Source organism: Bubalus kerabau, chromosome 9 (genome assembly GCF_029407905.1).
Source record: "Bubalus kerabau isolate K-KA32 ecotype Philippines breed swamp buffalo chromosome 9, PCC_UOA_SB_1v2, whole genome shotgun sequence".
NCBI classification, from domain to species: Eukaryota; Metazoa; Chordata; class Mammalia; order Artiodactyla; family Bovidae; genus Bubalus; species Bubalus kerabau.
In genome coordinates, this window is record NC_073632.1 from 40,431,510 (window position 1) to 40,450,672 (window position 19,163).

General features: G+C 42.6%; 1 non-coding gene across 1 annotated transcript; it reads right to left on the minus strand.

The window, feature by feature from the left end:
- Nucleotides 1-18,475: 18,475 nt before the first annotated feature.
- LOC129620280 (U6atac minor spliceosomal RNA) lies at nucleotides 18,476-18,601 on the minus strand. The gene has a single exon (XR_008698473.1). It is a non-coding gene; the product is annotated as a U6atac minor spliceosomal RNA (small nuclear RNA).
- Nucleotides 18,602-19,163: the final 562 nt, after the last annotated feature.

Consider the following 19,163-nt stretch of genomic DNA (forward strand, 5'->3'; position numbering starts at 1 on the left):
TGGTAGAATCTAACTTGTAAATCAAACTGTAACTCATTTGTGCGCTCAGTCATCCACAAATGTTCCAATGACTAGTTTTTCTTTTCCAGCAACTTACAGGTTTGATGAATGCTAAAAGGCTTATCAGCTGCTGAATGTGGGCGTGCACGAGGCTGCAGAGTTCCAGGCTAGTGCAAGAGTGAGTGACTTTATCATACTCCTTGTCTAGGCAGAGCAAGACTTCTGAGACCAGTTTCCTCTGTCCAATATTTCTTTAACCAATTGAAAGATGGATGTTCAGGATGCAACTACTTATGACGGGGCTGAGGTCATAGTTTCCTGGGAAAAACAAATGGAAAGAACAGTTGCCTCTGAAAGCCTAAAACATTTCCTCGGTTCTCCCTCCTTACATCCCTATCTCTCTCCCTTTCTTTCCTTTTTTCCTTCCTTCCTCCCTCCCTCCCTCTTTCTTATCTTCCTTCCTTCCTCCCACCTCTCTGTTACTAAGTCTCTCTCTCTCTGTGTGTCCTAGTTCCTAGTGAAAATAACCTTGGAAAAAATTGCCCAATGAGTAGGAGCTCAGTGACTAGCTTGCTACCACCATGGAATGAACGTGGTATTGGGACAAATGGAGATCTGGTCAGGAGGACACGTTGGTTTCAGCTTCAGTGCTGACTCCTTGAGGTTGATGCAATTGTGTGTTTAAGGGTTCAACATTGTATGCAGTAAGAAAGAGGACCATAACCAGTCGCTGTTTTCTGAGAAGGTGGGCCAGCAGCAGTGCTCTGGGGGCGGGGAACCATGGTGGAATTGCGGTCTAGTGGTTACTGCTGGGGATGCTGCAGCCAGGCTGCCTGGACTCACAGCCTGAATTGATACTTCCTTGTTGCATTGCTTGGAGCAAGTCACTTGTTTTTCTGTACCTCAGGTGGTTTGTCTGCCTAGAGCTTTATCAATTTTATTGAGCTTTTAAACAACTTTAGGTTTTATTGATTTTCTCTATTGTTTTTCTCTTTGTAATTTCATTGATTTTGACTCTCATTTTTATTATTTCTCTTCTCTGTTCACCTTAGGCTTTTATTGCTTTTCTTCTCTAGTTTTCCTAGATGGCTCAGTGGTAGTCTCTGCCTACCAACGCAGGAGATGCAGGATACTTGGGTTTGATCTCTGGGTCAGGAAGACCCCCTGGAGGAGGAAATGGCAACCCACTACAGTATTCTCACCAGGATAATCTCATGGACTGTAGCCGATGGGGTGGCAGAATCAGACACGACTGAGCACGCACAGTAAGTTCTAGTTTCCTAGGGTGGAAGCTTAGATGATTGATTTTAGATCTTTCTTTGTTCTAAAATATGCATCCAACACTATCCATATTCTTCCAAGCACTGTTTTCATTGTATCTGCTATCTGATAAGTTGTATTTTCATTGAGTTCAAAACATTTTTTTAAATTCTCTTGAAACTTATTGAGATATACTGTTTAATCTCTATTTGGGGATTTTCTTGATATCTTTCTGTTATTGATTTCTAGATTAATTTCATTGTGATCTGAAGGCCGCTTTGTATGATTTCTACATTTTTTAATTTGATAAAGTGAGTTTTATGGTCCATGGTGTGGTCTATCTTGGTGAATGTCCCATGGGAGCTTGAGAAGACTGTGTAATTTGCTGTTATATGAAATAACTATAAACATCATTTAGATCAGTTAATTGATGGTGCTGTTCAATTCAACCATATGTTTACTGATTTTCTGTCTGTTGGATCCCTCAACTATTGATAGAGGGTTTTTGAAGTCTTCCACTATAATAGTGGATTCTTTTATTTATTTATTTTTGTAGGTCTAACAACTTTTAAACTCTCTCTAAAGAGCAGAGACATTACTTTGCCTACAGTGGTTCATCTAGTCAAAGCCATGGTTTTTCCAGTAGTCATGTATGGATGTGAAAGCTGGACTATAAAGACAGCTGGATGCAGAAGAACTGATGCTTTTGAACTGCGGTTTTGGAGAAGAGTCTTGAGAGTCCCTTGGACAGCAAGGAGATCCAACCAGTCCATCCTAAAGGAGATCAGTCCTGAATATTCATCGGAAGGACTGATGTTGAAGCTGAAGCTCCAATTCTTTGGCCACCTGATGTGAAAAACTGACTCATTTGAAAAGACCCTGATGCTGGGAAAGATTGAAGGCGGGAGGAGAAGGAGACGACAGAGGATGAGGTGGTTGGATGGCATCACTGACTCAACGGACATGAGTTTGAGTAAGCTCTGGGAGTTGGTGATGGATGGGGAAGCTTGGAGTGCTGCAGTCCATGGGGTCACAAAGAGTCAGACATGACTGAGTGACTGAACTGAATTGAACAACTTTTGTCAAGATGTTCAAAATACAAGATGTATTTTGATACTCTGTTATTAGGCACACACATATTAAGGATTGCTATGTTTTCTTGTTGTCATATGATGTGTCTCTTTATCCTTATTTTCCTTGTTCTTAAATCTGCTATGTTCAAAATTAATATAGTTACTTTTTTGATTAGTGCTATCGCGGTATATCTTTTTCTGTCCCTTTAATTTCAATCTATTTGTCTTTATATTTAAAGTGGACTTCTTTTAAACATCATATAGTTGTCTTGTTTTTTCTTTTTTGTTTTTTTTTTTTATCCACTCTAATAACTTTTACATTTTAGATGGTGTTTTTATACATTCATGTTTAAGTAATTATTGATTAATGTCCACCATATTTTTATTCGCTTTCTATTTTCTGCCTCATTCTGTTTCTTTTTTTATCTTTGTTTTGTCTTCCATGTTTTTTCTGACTTCTCTGGTTTTAAATGAGCACATATATTACTTTATTTCTCTCTTTAGTTGGTATATAAATTATGTTGTTGTTCAGTCACTAAGTCATGTCTGACTCTTTGCAACCTCATGGACTACAGCACACGGGCTTCCTTGTCTTTCACCATCTCCCAGAGTTTGCTCAGACTCATGTCCACTGAGTCAGGGATGCCATCCAAACATCTTGTCCTCTGTTGTCCCCTTCCCCGCCTGCCTTCAATCTTTCCCAGCATCAGGGTTTTTCTAATGAGTCATCTCTTCTCATCAGGTGGCCAAAGTATTGGAGCTTCAGCTTCAGCATCAGTCCTGCCAATGAATATTCAGGACTGATTTCCTTTAGGATTGACTGGTTTGATCTCCTTGCTGTACAAAAGACTCTCAAGAGTCTTCTTTAGCACCACAGTTTGAAGACATCAATTCTTTTGTGCTCAGCCTTCTTTATGGTCCAACTCTCACATTCATATATAACTACTGGAAAAACCATAGCTTTGACAATATGAACCTTTGCCATCATAAGTGATGTCTCTGCTTTTTAACATGCTGTCTAGGTTTGTCATAGTTTTCCTTCCAAGGAGCAAGATTATTTTAATTTCATGGCTGCAGTCACAGTTCAAAGTGATTTTAGATCCCAAGAAAATAAAATATAAATTATACTTCATTTTTAAAAAAGTCTTTTTTGTATGCCCTAGAGTTTGCAATATACATTTACAACTAATCCAAGTCCACTTTTAAACACCACAATACAATTTCACAGGTAGTGCAGGTACTTATAACTGAGTATTCCAAATTCCTCCCTCCCATACACTATTATATTGCTCTCATTCATTTTACATCTCCATGAGCTATCAGTTCAGTTCAATAGCTTAGTCCTGTCCAATTCTTTGCGACCCCATCGACTGCAGCACGCCAGGCTTCCCTGTCCATCACCAACTCCCAGAGCTTACTCAAACTCATGTTCATTGAGTCGGTGATGCCATCCAACCATCTCATCCTCTGTCATCCCCTTCTCCTCCTGCCTTCAATCTTTCCCAGTATCAGGGTCTTTCCCATAGTTACCAATTATTTTGAACAAAATCTTTTTGGTTAGATCAATTAAGCATAAAAAGAATAAAATATATTATTCTATCTTTACTTATTCATTTATAATGTTTTTAATTTCTTTATGTAGATCTGAGTTTCTGTATAATTTTTGTTCTTTCTGAATAACTTAAAAAATAACATTTTATACAAGACAGGTCCATTGGCAACAAGTTCCCTCAATTTTTGTTTGTCTGAGGGAGTCTTTATTTCTTCACTTGAATGACAATTTCACTAGATATAGAATTCTAGGCTGGCATTTTTTTTTCCTCCTTTAAACATTTAAAATATTTCAGTCTATACTCTTCTTGCTCGCATGGTTTCCAAATATAAGTATGATATACTTATTTTTGTTCTTCTATAAGTATGGTGTTTTTAGTCTCTGGATTTTTTCAAAATTGTCTCCTTGAGTTTGATTTTCTGCAGTTGTAATGTAATATTCCTGGGTGTACATTTTTCATATTTCTCCTGAGTGGTGTTCTCTGAGCTACCTGGATCCAAGCTTTGTTGTCTGTCATTCGTTTTGTAAAACTCTTAGCCATTATTACTTCAAACATTTCTTCTGTTTCTTTCTCTCTTCTCTTTCTGGTATCCCTACTACATGTACGTTACATGCTTATAATTTTCCCACTGTTCTCTCTTTTTCTTAATTCTTTTTTCCCTTTGTTCTTCAGCTTTCTATGATGTATGTTCAAGATCACTGAATCTCTGCTCTGTTATTTTCACTCTATTGATGAGTTCACAGAAGGTATTTTTGGTTTTTGCTACATCAGGCTTATTTTGTTTTTTCTTTCTCATGGCAAAATATAATAACATACAATTTGCTATTTTGGCCATTTTTCAGTGTTATTGCAGTGGCATAAGCATATTCACAATACTCTGCAGCCACTACTGCTCTAAAGTTCCAGAATTTTTCATTTTTGTAATGGAAACTTTGTAATCATTAAATAATAATTCTTCATACCCCCTCCTCCCCAGCCCCTTGCAATCATTAATCAATTTTCTGTCTCATGAATTTGCCTATTCTAGGTACCTCACATAAATATAGGACTTCCCTGGTGACTCAGTGGTTAAAAAGTCTGCCTGCCAACACAGAAAACTTGGATTTGATCCCTGGGTCGTGAAGATCCCCTGGAGAAGGAAATGGCAATGGACTCCAGTATTCTTGCCTGGAAAATCTCACAGACAGAGGAACATGGTGGGCTACAGTCTATGGAGTCGAAAAAGAGTTGGACACAAATTAGTGACTAAGCAACAACAACAACAACATATAAATAGAATCATACAATTTTTGTCCTTTTGTGTCTGAGTAACTTTGGCTCCTGGATATTGTGAATGTTATGCTATGCAGACTCTGGATTCTATCATAGTCTTCTAAAGAATGTTAACAATTTTGTTTTAGCTGCTAATTAAGTTTATTGGACTTAAACTTCAAACTCTGCCTCTTGTCAGCCACTCCAATCTCCATTCAGTCCTTTGATCTTCAGCTACTTTGCTTGCCTACTCATGCATCATGGTTCAGGGCTTAGCCCGAGATTTGGACAAAAGTTTGTACACAGAATTTGAGGCTCTTTCCCTCTGGGTCTTCACTTTCTATCATCATCTCTCTTCACATTTTAGTGGCAGTGATTGCCCTGAACTCTGTCCTCTGAGACTTTAGGTATTTTATTTTTGAAGTTTTATTTGCCCTGAATAGTGCAGACTTCAACATGACTGATATGAGGCTCAATGCTATTAAAAAAAAATGGGAAGTAACCCTTTACCAGTCCCTTCTTTTGAGTATCAACTCCTTTCCAAACTATACTTGCTTTTGTTAGTTCAGGTAGTTATTCATCCAGGGTTTCAATCATCCATAGGGAGGGTCAGACTGACAGGAGCATACATAGAGATTCCCTCGTTATATTTGAATACAGATACAGCCCCTGGTAGGCTGCAGTCCTTGGGGTTGCTAAGAGTGGGACACGACTGAGCGACTTCACTTTCACTTTCATGCACTGGAGAAGGAAATGGCAACCTACTCCAGTGTTCTTGCCTGAAGAATCCCAGGGATGGGGGAGTCTGGTGGGCTGCTGTCTCTGGGGTCGCACAGAGTCGGACATGACTGAAGCGACTTAGCAGCAGCAGCAGCAATCCATTCTTAGTTCACTGGACACTCCAGGTGATTCTTATTTTCAGAGAAGTTCAGGCGAACACTATATTAGGCTCTTGCTACTCAAAGTATAGGAGCTTATTAGAGGTGTATAATCTTAGCTCTCTTAGTAACTTAGAGGACACTGTAGATTCCTAAGGTCCGTCTAGTCAAGGCTATGGTTTTTCCTGTGGTCATGTATGGATGTGAAAGTTGGACTGTGAAGAAAGCTTAGTGCCAAAGAATTGATGCTTTGAACTGTGGTGTTGGAAAAGACTCTTGAGAGTCCCTTGGACTGCAAGGAGATCCAACCAGTCCATCCTAAAGGAGATCAGTCCTGGGTGTTCTTTGGAAGGAATGATGCTAAAGCTGAAACTCCAGTACTTTGGCCACCTCATGCAAAGAGTTGACTCATTGGAAAAGACTCTGATGCTGGGAGGGATTGGGGACAGGAGGAGAAGGGGACAACAGAGGATGAGATGGCTGGATGGCATCATCAACTCGATGGACGTGAGTCTGAGTGAACTCCGGGAGTTGGTGATGGAAGGGAGGTCTGGTGTGCTGCAATTCATGGGGTTGCAAAGAGTTGGACATGACTGAGCAACTGAACTGAACTGAATGGGTTTTTGAACCAGGGCCAGAATGAATCTTATAAATGCAGATAAACAAAATTCACATCCTATAACTAAGTAAATATGCCTGTCTGCCAGTTCATGAAGTTTAGTGTCTAGGATGTGCCTTTTATGTTTCTTCATCGTGGTTAGTGGCTAGGGAGAAACACGTGACCACGTTTCTGATACAGCATAGAGTTTCTGAAATGTAACCCTTACAGCATCTGCCTGTGGTTAGAATTCATCCTTTACCTCATTGCCTTAAACATGATACACTGGTGGCTTTTCCAATTTATTCAGTGACATTTTGATATGAGAGCAGAGAATAGACCAACTAGGATTAGAATTCCCAAACGCCTCCTGCTGCTAAGTCGCTTCAGTCGTGTCCGACTCTGTGTGACCCCGTAAGATGGCAGCCCACCAGGCTCCCCCATCCCTGGGATTTTCCAGGCAAGAATACTGGAGTGGGTTGCCATGTCCTTCTCCAATGCATGAAAGTGAAAAGTGAAAGTGAAGTCGCTCAGTCGTGTCCGACTCTTAGTGACCCCATGGACTGCAGCCCACCAGGCTCCTCCGTCCATGGGATTTTCCAGGCAAGAGTACTGGAGTGGGGTGCCATCACCTTCTCCGAAACGCCTCCTACCTGTTAGAAAAGAAGAATCTTCTCTTCGGTAGAATTTGTTACATAAAATGTTGTCTGTAAAATGGGAGATATGTCTAACCAAACTGCCTCTAATGCAGTTGGGTGTGCAGCAGAAAGGAATCTTTCCCCAGTAAGGAAGTGCTGACTCCATTTGGACCAGATCAAGAGTAGTTCCATTGAAACTGAGGGAGATTGAGGAATATGGTCAGGTTGACAGTTTAGCAGGTGGCAGAGTTAGTGTTAGTCACTCAGTCATGTCTGACTCTTGGCGATCCCATGGACTATAGCTCACCAGGCTCCAGAAGAATACTGGAGTGGGTTGCCATTGCCTTCTCCAGGGGATCTTCCTGACCCAAGGACCGAAAAGGGGTTTCCTGCATTGCAGGCAGATTCTTTACCATCTGAGCCACCAGGGAAGCTCCTAGCAGGTGGGAGAAGCAGGTCTCAAACCTAAATCTGGCTGACTGCAGAGCTTGTGCTTTTCTTCAGCACCCACCTTCCCACCTCCACCCCTCCCTCCCCCAGACCTCCACCCTAGGTTTCTGCCTTCTGCTGGCATTGATGTTGCCCTGACCTTGTGAAGCCATTGGCTATTCATTTGACCTGTGGCATGCTGGCTGGGAGCAGATACAGCTCTCTCTGTCCGCTGAATAGGAACTTGACTCTTAGCGTCTAAAGGCTTTCTCTGAATTTCCAGGTAACACATTTCTGTAGGATGGAGTCATCCCCAAGACAGGTTTCTTACAGAAACACATCTGGGTTTTGAATAACCACAAATGACAAATTAAATTCTCTAACTCTTTTTCAAATTTCTACTGAAGGCCACTCCCTTGTAATTTTCTGAATATTAATCAAATGAAAAGGTGACAGTTCAAGCATCTGGAAAGACAAACTCTAAAGACACAACAAACCTCTTTTTTTCTTTTTTAGTTAAATGAACTCTTTCCCCTTCTTTCCAGTTGTTTTTTTTTTTTTTTAATCTCCAATTACAAACAGACAGATGCTGTAAACTTTGATGAGAAACAGAACTGTTTCAAAAGCATTGGCCTCTGAAGGGGAAAGGACTCCAAATTAAATAAACTATCTTTGAAATCACTTAATTATATCACAGCTTAACAAGAACGTGGCTATTAACTAGAACGGGGTCTGTGTATCTGGGTGGATCAGAGCCATTTCATCTTTTTTTGCCACAAGCTAAACGTAGCCAAGCTTCCGAGTTAGTATCTGAACTGCACAATCTTTTCTTCCACGAGGATTTTCACCCCTCCCCGCCTCCTCCCCCCACAGCAGATTTCTGGGGGCCGCCTGCTCTGAGGTCACTCAGGGCCTCTCAGTAGTCCTGACGGCAAGATATCTCTCCATCTTCCTCTCCGTCTTCACAGCTGTACACAGAGGCCGTTTCCAGTCTCGATTCAGTCTCTCTCTGCCCTTTGATGTCTGCGCTTCGCTGTTTACCTTCAGCCTTTCTGGAGACCCTGCGCCTCTGGTTCCGCAGGTTCCAGTCAGCGCGCCCCCTGGAGGCAATCGGGCCCGGCTCCTGGTTCCTGTCCCTTCTGCCTCCCACCTCTCACCTCCTAGGCTCCTCTATCGCCGCCCTGGTTCAGGCCTTTGTCATTTCCCACCGGGATGATCTCAGAGGCTCCAAATGGTCCTCCTCCTCCCTCTCTCACCCCTGCTCCTCACCGCTGCCAGGAAGTTCCTTCAGGCTGTTCCTCTGCTGACATGACTTTCATGGCTTTTTATAACTTTCAGGATAAGGAGCCAACTCCTGAACATGCCCAGAAAAAAATGTAAAAGATCTTTTCTTGCTCTGGCTCCTGTCTTCCTAGGGGGCACCGTCCCTTACACCTTCTTTCCTCTGTCGCCCCCTCCAGCCTCCTCATCACATTCCCTCCCATTTTCAGCCCCTCCTCCCTCCCCTACACTGGACAACAAACATTTTACTTGGGCTTTAGCATCAGTGCCTTGGGAAGACTGCCCCAAGTGTCATCGCTTTGCACACGGGTCCCTCCCCTGTGCCCCGCTCCACCACATCACTGTCACTGGGTTTTGTGTTGCACATGTATCTGCTACTCTGCTGGACTAAGAAGAACTAGGGGAGAGTGTCTTCCTCACCCTTGGATCCCAGAGGATGCACAAGGCCCGGCACAGAGCAGGTATGGAATATACATTTGGATGCTTGCTGACCCGGGAGCTCTTCTGTCCTGCTCCTCAGTGGACTCCTTGATCTTGGACTCTGCTCCCCTGCTCTTTAGTCCATGCACTTGGTGCTTCAGTCCAGAGGTCTCACTTCCAAATAGAAAGAGAAGACCTAAAACTGCCCCCCCCCCCTCCCCGGCCACGTCACTTTCCTTTCCCCTTGCTTTAGTCCCAGGCAACACTCTACTTTTCAGACATTTCTCGCCTGTTGTCTGTTTAGGAGACTTTGGGAATATCTTACCTTTGTATCTCCAGGGCTGCCTCATAGAAGATGTTTGATTAGAAGGTAAAACAGGGACTTCCCTGGTGGTCCAGGGGTTAAGACTCTGTGCTTGGAAGGCAACAGGCACAGGTTTGATCCCTGGTTGGGGAACTAAGATCCCACATGCTGCACATCTAAAAAATAAAAATTAAAAGAAAAGACAAAACACATCTTCACACCCAGATGAAGTGTCTGAAGTCAGGGAGGTTACTGACTCACCAACATCACACAACTGCTCTTTGATGCAACTGGTATGAATCCCTATTCTCTGACTTCCATACCCTGCTCTGTCCCCTGGAGCACCTGTGATGTCAACGTGTGTGATACATTTCAATATATTCGTATTAACCTCGAAGAGAAGATTTGAAAATGTTTATGGTGAACATGAGCTGGATTTATATGAGGATCAGCCTCTTCTTCCACCTTTCTTTCTTCTCATTGGTCTGAAATTCCATCCTCTTTTTCAATTTGTTGTTGTTGTTGTTCAGTCACTAAGTCATGTCTGACTCTTTGCAACCCCTCGGACTGCAGCACGCCAGGCTTCCCTGTTCTTCACTATCTCCCGGAGTTTGCTCAAATTCATGTTCACTGTGTCAGTGATGCCATCCAACCATCTCATCCTCTGTCGTCCCCTTCTCCTGCCTTCAATCATTCCCAGCATCAGGGTCTTTTCAAATGAGTCAATTCTTCCCATCAGGTGGCCAAAGTATTGGAGCTTCAGCTTCAGCATCACTCCTTTCAATGAATATTCAGGACTGATTTCCTTTAGGATGGACTGGTTGGATCTCCTTGCAGTCCAATGGACTCTCAAGAGTCTTCTCCAACACCACAGTTCAAAGGCATCAATTCTTTGGCATTCAGCCTTCTTTATGGTCCAACTCTCACATCCATACATGACTACTGAAAAAACCATAGCTTTGACTATAGGGACCTTTGTTGTCAAAATGTCTCTGCTTTTTAACCTGCTATGTAGCTTTGTCATACCTTTACTTTGAAGGAACAAGCTTCTTTTAATTTCATGGCTGCAGTCACCATCTGCAATGATTTTGGAGCCCCCCAAAATAAAATCTGTCACCACTTCCACCTTTTGCCCTTCTATTTGCCATGAAGTGATGGGACCGGATCCTATGATCTTAGTTTTTTGAATGTTAAGTTTTAAGTGAGGTTTTTCACTCTCCTCTTTCAATACTTTCCCAGAAAATTAGCATATATATTTCAAATGTATTTGCTTTAGTGCTACAGTTCAGTTCAGTTCAGTCGATCAGTCGTGTCCGACTCTCTGCGACCCCATGAATCGCAGCACGCCAGGCCTCTCTGTCCATCACCAACTCCCAGAGTTCACTCAGACTCACGTCATCGAGTCAGTGATGCCATCCAGCCATCTCATCCTCTGTCGTCCCCTTCTCCTCCTGCCCCCAATCCCTCCCAGCATCAGAGTCTTTGCCAATGAGTCACCTCTTCGCATGAGCCGTTTAGTGCTACACTAGTTGGTAAAGTCTCTATTTCAATTCCGTTTGTAGAGGCTGAAGTGCTACAAAAACACACACAACAGGTAACAAATCAAACACAATCAAAGTGCTTTTTTCATTCATTTAAAGTCCATGGTAGATGCTCCAGATCAATGAGTGACAGTCAGGTTGCTTCCTCTCCTGCTGATTATTCTTGAGGACATTTGGCTCTGACATCTTCAAATTATTGCTTCCAAGCTTGCTGTGTTTGTGATATTCCTTCATCTAAGAAACTAGAAGGAAGAAGAAGCATGAGATGTGCAAGAGGTTTTATGGTCTAGGTCAAGACTTAAGGTGATGAATTTGACCTGACTTTCTCTGAATTATTATTAGTTTTAAAACAGAAAGTTCCATATCCAGGGAAACCCCTCAGTTCTGGGACAATCAGGACAGCTGGTCACCCTCCATGGAAGTGGCACACTAACCTCTACTTCAGTTTCATTGGTTAGAGCTCATCCAGTGATCAACCACCAGGCTATGGGGGATTCTGGAAATGTCATCCTCCCATGTGCCCAGGAAGCAGTCTCACAAATATTTCTGCATAGATAGTTTGTGAGTGTTCCTTATAATTATAAGCATTGAAGCAAGGAGCCTAAAAACTGGCTTGTAAGAAGAGACAGACACAGATGGGTGGGAAAAGGACCTAAAATCCAGACCTGGAGGGAATGGATAAATAAAGCCTTTGTTGGTGATTACTCAACACATGGGGACCAGTCCCTGCATGTCCTACCTTGCCCTTAGGGTTTAGCGTGCGGGTTTAAGTGTACAGATTAAGATGAAATACAATCTTGTTTCAAAGTCTTACCTCTTTTCACCCACTTGCAGGCTGTCAAGCACCCATCTGTGGTAGCAAAATTGGACTCTGTCTACATGCAGCTTTCTGAAATATGTTTACTATTTCTGTTCTTGGAGAGCCTTGCTTGACCACTGTTTTCTAGCAGACACAATTGGGCCCATTGGTATTTAAATCCATCCTCTATTAATCATATCATCCTTTGTTGTAAGCTTTCTAGTGCCAGCAGTCTTGCTAAATGTTTTACTTACATTATTTCATTTTGTCCTCACAACAACACTAAAAGTACTTTAATGTTTCCTCTATTACAGATTGAAAAAACAGTGAAGCTGATAAACATTAAGTGTCCGGAGAATCACTATACAGATCTATGCTGCCCAATTAGAACCTAATGGCAGTTCTGCCTCACTCCAAGGCCTGTTTGCATATACTGTATTAGAGAGATTCCTAAGAGAGAATTACATTATTAATTTGGGAATAAGCTAAAATCTGCCCCCAGGATATTATATTTCTCTAGGATGGAATGCAAGAATAGATAAGAAATGCATGCTCCAGTAGTTAGATAAATTCTGTGTTACAATATATTGTCTTATTTCTAGAAACACATTCACTCATATTATGAAAATGTGCGTGTGTGTGTATGGTCAAGGCCAGAATCAGTTTGCAAATATTTATCATAAATATTATTTATGCATTCAGGCATCTATCAGATCAGATCAGATCAGTCGCTCAGTCATGTCTGACTCTTTGCGACCCCATGAATCGCAGCACGCCAGGCCTCCCTGTCCATCACCAACTCCCGGAGTTCACTCAGACTCACGTCCATCGAGTCAGTGATGCCATCCAGCCATCTCATCCTCTGTCGTCCCCTTCTCCTCCTGCCCCCAATCCCTCCCAGCATCAGAGGCTTTTCCAGTGAGTCAACTCTTCGCATGAGGTGGCCAAAGTACTGGAGTTTCAGCTTTAGCATCATTCCTTCCAAAGAAATCCCAGGGCTGATCTCCTTCAGAATGGACTGGTTGGATCTCCTTGCAGTCTAAGGGACTCTCAAGAGTCTTCTCCAACACCACAGTTCAAAAGCATCAATTCTTCGGCGCTCAGCCTTCTTCACAGTCCAACTCTCACATCCATACATGACCACAGGAAAAACCATAGCCTTGACTAGATGAACCTTTGTTGGCAAAGTAATGTCTCTGCTTTTGAATATGCTATCTAGGTTGGTCATAACTTTCCTTCCAAGGAGTAAGTGTCTTTTAATTTCATGGCTGCAGTCACCATCTGTAGTGATTTTGGAGCCCCAAAAAATAAAGTCTGACACTGTTTCCGCTGTTTCCCCATCTATTTCCCATGAAGTGGTGGGACCGGATGCCATGATCTTCGTTTTCTGAATGTTGAGCTTTAAGCCAACTTTTTCATTCTCCTCTTTCACTTTCATCAAGAGGCTTTTGAGTTCCTCTTCACTTTCTGCCATAAGGTTGGTGTCATCTGCATATCTGAGGTTATTGATATTTCTCCCGGCAATCTTAATTCCAGTTTGTGTTTCTTCCAGTCCAGCGTTTCTCATGATGTACTCTGCATATAAGTTAAATAAGCAGGGTGACAATATACAGCCTTGATGTATTCCTTTTCCTATTTGGAACCAGTCTGTTGTTCCATGTCCAGTTCTAACTGTTGCTTCCTGACCTGCATTCAGATTTCTCAAGAGGCAGATCAGGTGGTCTGGTATTCCCATCTCTTGAAGAATTTCCCACAATTTATTGTGATCCACACAGTCAAAGGCTTTGGCATAGTCAATAAAGCAGAAATAGATGTTTTTCTGGAACTCTCTTGCTTTTTCTATGATCCAGTGGATGTTGGCAATTTGATCTCTGGTTCCTCTGCCTTTTCTAAAACCAGCTTGAACATCAGGAAGTTCACGGTTCACATATTGCTGAAGCCTGGTATGGAGAATTTTGAGCATTACTTTACTAGCGTGTGAGATGAGTGCAATTGTGCGGTAGTTTGAGCATTCTTTGGCATTGCCTTTCTTTGGGATTGGAATGAAAACTGACCTTTTCCAGTCCTGTGGCCACTGCTGAGTTTTCCAAATTTGCTGGCATATTGAGTGCAGCACTTTCACAGCATCATCTTTCAGGACTTGGAATAGCTCAATTGGAATTCCATCACCTCCACTAGCTTTGTTCATAGTGATGCTTTCTAAGGCCCATTTGACTTCACATTCCAGGATGTCTGGCTCTAGGTCAGTGATCACACCATTGTGATTATCTGGGTCATGAAGATCTTTTTTATACAGTTCTTCTGTGTATTCTTGCCATCTCTTCTTAATATCTTCTGCTTCTGTTAAGTCTATACCATCTGTCCTTTATCGAGCTCATCTTTGCATGAAATGTTCCTTTGGTATCTCTGATTTTCTTGAAGAGATCCCTAGTCTTTCCCATTCTATGCCTATATATAGGCTTCTCAGGTGGCTCTAGTGGTAAAGAACCTGCCTACCAATGCAAGAGATGTAAGAGATGTGGGTTCAGTCCCACATCTGAACCTCTGAAACTCGTCTAGGGGGGCAGGAAGAGGCCATGGCAACCCACTTCATATTCTTGCCTGGAGAATCCCATAGACAGAGGAACCTGGCAGGCTACAGTCCATAGGGTTCACAAAAAGTCAGATATGACTGAAGCGACTTAGCATGCATGCACAAATATATATATATATATATATGACACTGAGGTGTGATATCTTGATCCCTCCGCCCCTTTCCAGAACCAGATAGTAGGACCCCACCTTCTAGAAATGTTGGCAGCTGACAGTCCTTCCCCCAGCTCCTCTTTGGGACTTTCCTCAACTAGACAGAGACGCTTGCCTGAGGTCTTGCCACCTTCCTGAGGGTAGCCCATACCCAATATGACTGGTTGATTCAGTCATATTGTACAAATGCCCTGTTTCCTTCCCTCAATTTAGGACAATTCTGAAGCCCATCTGTGATGGTTAATTTTGAGTTAACTTGACTGGGCCAAAGGATGCCCAGAGACCTGGTTAAACATTATTTTTAGGTCTGTCTGTGGGTGTTTCCGGAAAAGATTAGCATTTGAATTGTTGGACTGAATAAAACAGATGGCCCACCCTAATGTGGGTGGGCATCATTCAATCTGTTGAAGATCTGAATAGAACAAAAAGGCAGAGTAAAGGAGAATTTGCAATACATATATATGTGTGTAATTGGTTCTTTCTGGAGATTTTATATATATATATATATATATTATATATATATAAATATTATGTATATATAAAATATATATATTAAATATTATATATATATATATAAAATATGCTTTTTCTCTCTGGAGAACCCTGACTTACACATCATCCAAGCTCCAGATCTCCATGTAGGATGGGCTGAGGCCTTTGTTGCTATTGCATTGAAGACCAGTTTCTGCCTCCGAAGACCAGTTTCTGCCTCCATGCCTTGGTAGGCAATGACTCCTGGAGCAGTCCTTCCCAAACAAACTTTCCTATGTGCCAATCTCTATATTAGAGTTGGCTTCTTGGGAAATCTCATCTGCATTTTATGCCGTGTGCAGTCTCCGTAGTCTGTATATCTTTATGATAAAGACCTAGAACACAGATCCCTTCACACACCCACACACACTAAAGTGTTCCCTAAATAAGCATAGATTATTCACAAATAAATTATTTGCTGCTCACCTCTCCCTCTCCATGGGACTGTGGAGAGAGGGTGATTCTGGGTCTGGAGTGTGTCTCTGTGAGAGTGTGCAGATCTGCATAGAAGTGTTTAATTTGAATTTTCTTTTTTTTTTTTTTTTGTATTAACTCTAACTCTTCCCTCCTTCCCCCTCTGACATTTATTATTAGGCTGTGAATTTACAACCAGGAGTAGAGTCAAGGACAAGATCAAAACAGGCCAGCAAACACATGGTTAGGTAAGAACATGGAGGTAGCTTTAGAGGAGAGAGAGCATCCTGTAGATTTCACCTTCTGAATAGAGAGCATCCTGTAGAGTTCACCTTCTGAATAGTTCCTGATTTCCTCTACGACCCACCTTCCTCCTCATTTTCTCCTGCTTGCTTTATTCCACCAGTTTCACCTAGATTACTATAACACATCCCTGGCTTCTTTCCTGTCTGCTGTCTTTTCTCTTCCTTCAAATCTACTGTTTCAGTCTAACCTGCTATCCTTCTTGTTTCAGGCTCTGAGTGACTCTGTGGCGCAGAGCAATGGCTGTGCTCCGGGGTGTATGCTCTTTTCAGTAGGGTGAGGTTTGAATTAGGGTGCCTCTGCCAGGCTCCTTTGTTTCCTGGTGTGACCATGTGGTTAGTTCTTGACAATGGAATGTTGGTAAACATGGTGCCAGTCACCGCTGGGCCATGGATTAAAAAAAAAAATTATCTGTATTACCATGAATAATAAGCTCTCTGTGAAATTCAAACCTTTCCTTTTACATTTATTTATTTTTGTCCTGCCCCCATAGCATATAGGATTAGTTCTCCAACCAGGAATTGAACCCAGGCCCCCTGCATTGGAAACACGGAGTCTTAACCACTGGACCTCCAGGGAAGCCCCTGGGCCATGGATTTTAAGAAATAAATGTGGTTTACCATCCTCTCTTCTCATCTCTTCTGGCTGGAAACAGATGAGACCCTAGGGAGCCACAAGATGGAAGGAGTTGAGTTCCTGAAATACCATGTGGAACACAGCTGCCCACTGACCAGATTCTTCTGCTTCAAACTATCACATGAGCAAGGAATCATTTTCTGTTGAGTTTGAGCCAAAATGCATATTGACATCTGCCTGTTACAGTAGCCAGCCCACCCAAATTAATAGACTGCTTCTTGATCTTACGATGTATTTAACCTCTAGCGTGGCTGACAAACTCCTGTGGATGTAGCTCTTTCAGTTTCGTCACTGTAGGTGAAGCCTCAGGCTCTGGAGCTGGTCTACGCGGTTCATGTTTTAGCTCGCAAAACAGCTTTGTGACTTTGGATAAAGTACTTGAGTTCTCTGTGTCTGTTTCTCCTCCTCCAGAAGAAGAAAATTTTGTTAAGAACTCCGAACAGTCTGGGAATTTACCCTACTCACCAGCCAGCTTGCCTCTCTTCCATGGATGCTGGCAGAAGACACAAGACTCTCAGGTCAGAGGAAAGGGCTCTATCATTCCCAGCACAGCAGATGACATGAACTTCATGTTTGAATTGGTTCCCCTTATCCTCCAAGATCCCCAGGGTGCGGCGATGCAAAGCCAGGTAGATGCTGCACATGTGGGGCATTTGTATCACAGCTGAAAACCCTGAGCTGAAGTCCTAACTCTTGAAATGGCTGTGAGCAAATCTGCCAAAACTTTGGTCTGGCAGGGGACATAATCCTTTATTATAATAGAAAAATAAAATAAACAAACCTGCCTCTGCTCTGGAGGAGAAACAATCTCTATCTTCCCAGGGAGCCATGCCTCCCAACAATATTGCCTCCTCTTCAGATTGTTACAAGGACTAAATCAGTTAGCACCTAGAACTGCTTACAATCATGCCTGGTACGTAATAAACCTCCAGTAACTGAACTGATGTCCTTCTAGTCCGCCTGCTTCTTTTTTTCATTTTATTATTGAGGTAACATTGGTTTATAATAGTATATAAGATTTATGTATACATTCTATTTCTACTTCTGTATACATTACACCTTCAGTTCAGTTGAGTTCAGTCACTCAGCCATGTCTAACTCTTTGTGACCTCATGAACCGCAGCACGCCAGGCCTCCCTGTCCATCACCAACTCCCGGAGTCCACCCAAACCCATGTCCATTGACTCGGTGATGCCATCCAACCATCTCATCCTCTGTTGTCCCCTTCTCCTCCTGCCTTCAATCTTTCCCAGCATCAGGATCTTTTCAAATGAATCAGTTCTTTGCATCAGGTGGCCAAAGTTTTGGAGTTTCAGCTTCAACATCAGTCCTTCCAATGAACACCCAGGACTGATCTCCTTTAGGATGGACTGGTTGGATCTCCTTGCAGTCCAAGAGACTCTCAAGAGTCTTCTCCAACACCACAGTTCAAAAGCATCAATTCTTCAGCCCTCAGCTTTCTTTATAGTCCAACTCTCACATCCATACATGACTACTGGAAAAACTATAGCTCTGACTAGACAGACCTTTGTCGGCAAAGTAATGTCTCTGCTTTTAATATGCTGTCTAGGTTGGTCATAACTTTTCTTCCAAGGAGCAAGTGTCTTAATTTCATGGCTTCATCACCATCTGCAGTGATTTTGGCCCCCCCCCCCCAAAATAAAGTCTGCAGCTGTTTCCACTGCTTCCCCATCTGTTTGCCATGAAGTGAGGGGACCGGCTTGCTCACCACCAAAATCTTAGTTTCCATGTGTCACCACACAATGGAACCCCTCTGGTAGCCACTAACCTGTTCTCTGTATGTATGTTTCTATTTTCATTTAAAAACAATGGTTAGATGCCACAAAATAGGTGGCAATGCTTTGACCATACGCGAGTTGTCGGGTCCAAGGGTTTCTTCCATCCTTGTCAGTGGGAGAGCTAACCTTCTTGCCTTTCCTGTGACACTCCACCTACTTTATATGAGCCATTCTGAGCTGCTTTCATTCACTCAAATGTGTCACACATTTTTGTGGGTTTTTTTTAACCTGTGAGCTTTCAAGCTGACTCCTGCGTCTGGAACATTCAACCACACCACCCACCCCATTCCTGCTTCTCCCTCACTTTCACGCCACCCCCCTGAGCTTAGGTGGCCCCGCTCTGGCTCACACCCTCCGCTCCCTCTCCTTCCCTCTCAGAACGCTTAGCAACCCTCAGTGTTGATGTTGTTTATATTTCTTAAACTCCCCAGGAATGTAAACTCTGGGAGGCTAGAGAAAACATGAAGTTACAGAAAGGGCTCTGGCTAGCTTAAAGAAAAGGGAGAATTTATTGGATGGTTTCTGAGTTATCTCCTGGGATCTGAACTGGAATTGAACAACCAAGAACATGGGAAGGGAAGGGCCCATTGAGCTCTGGTGGTGACCTCAGCAGGAAGTGTCCGCAGACCCACTTGCTTGACTGATCCCTAGGAATTAGGTGTATCTTTTCCAAATTTCATGGAGAAGGCAATGGCACCCTACTCCAGTAC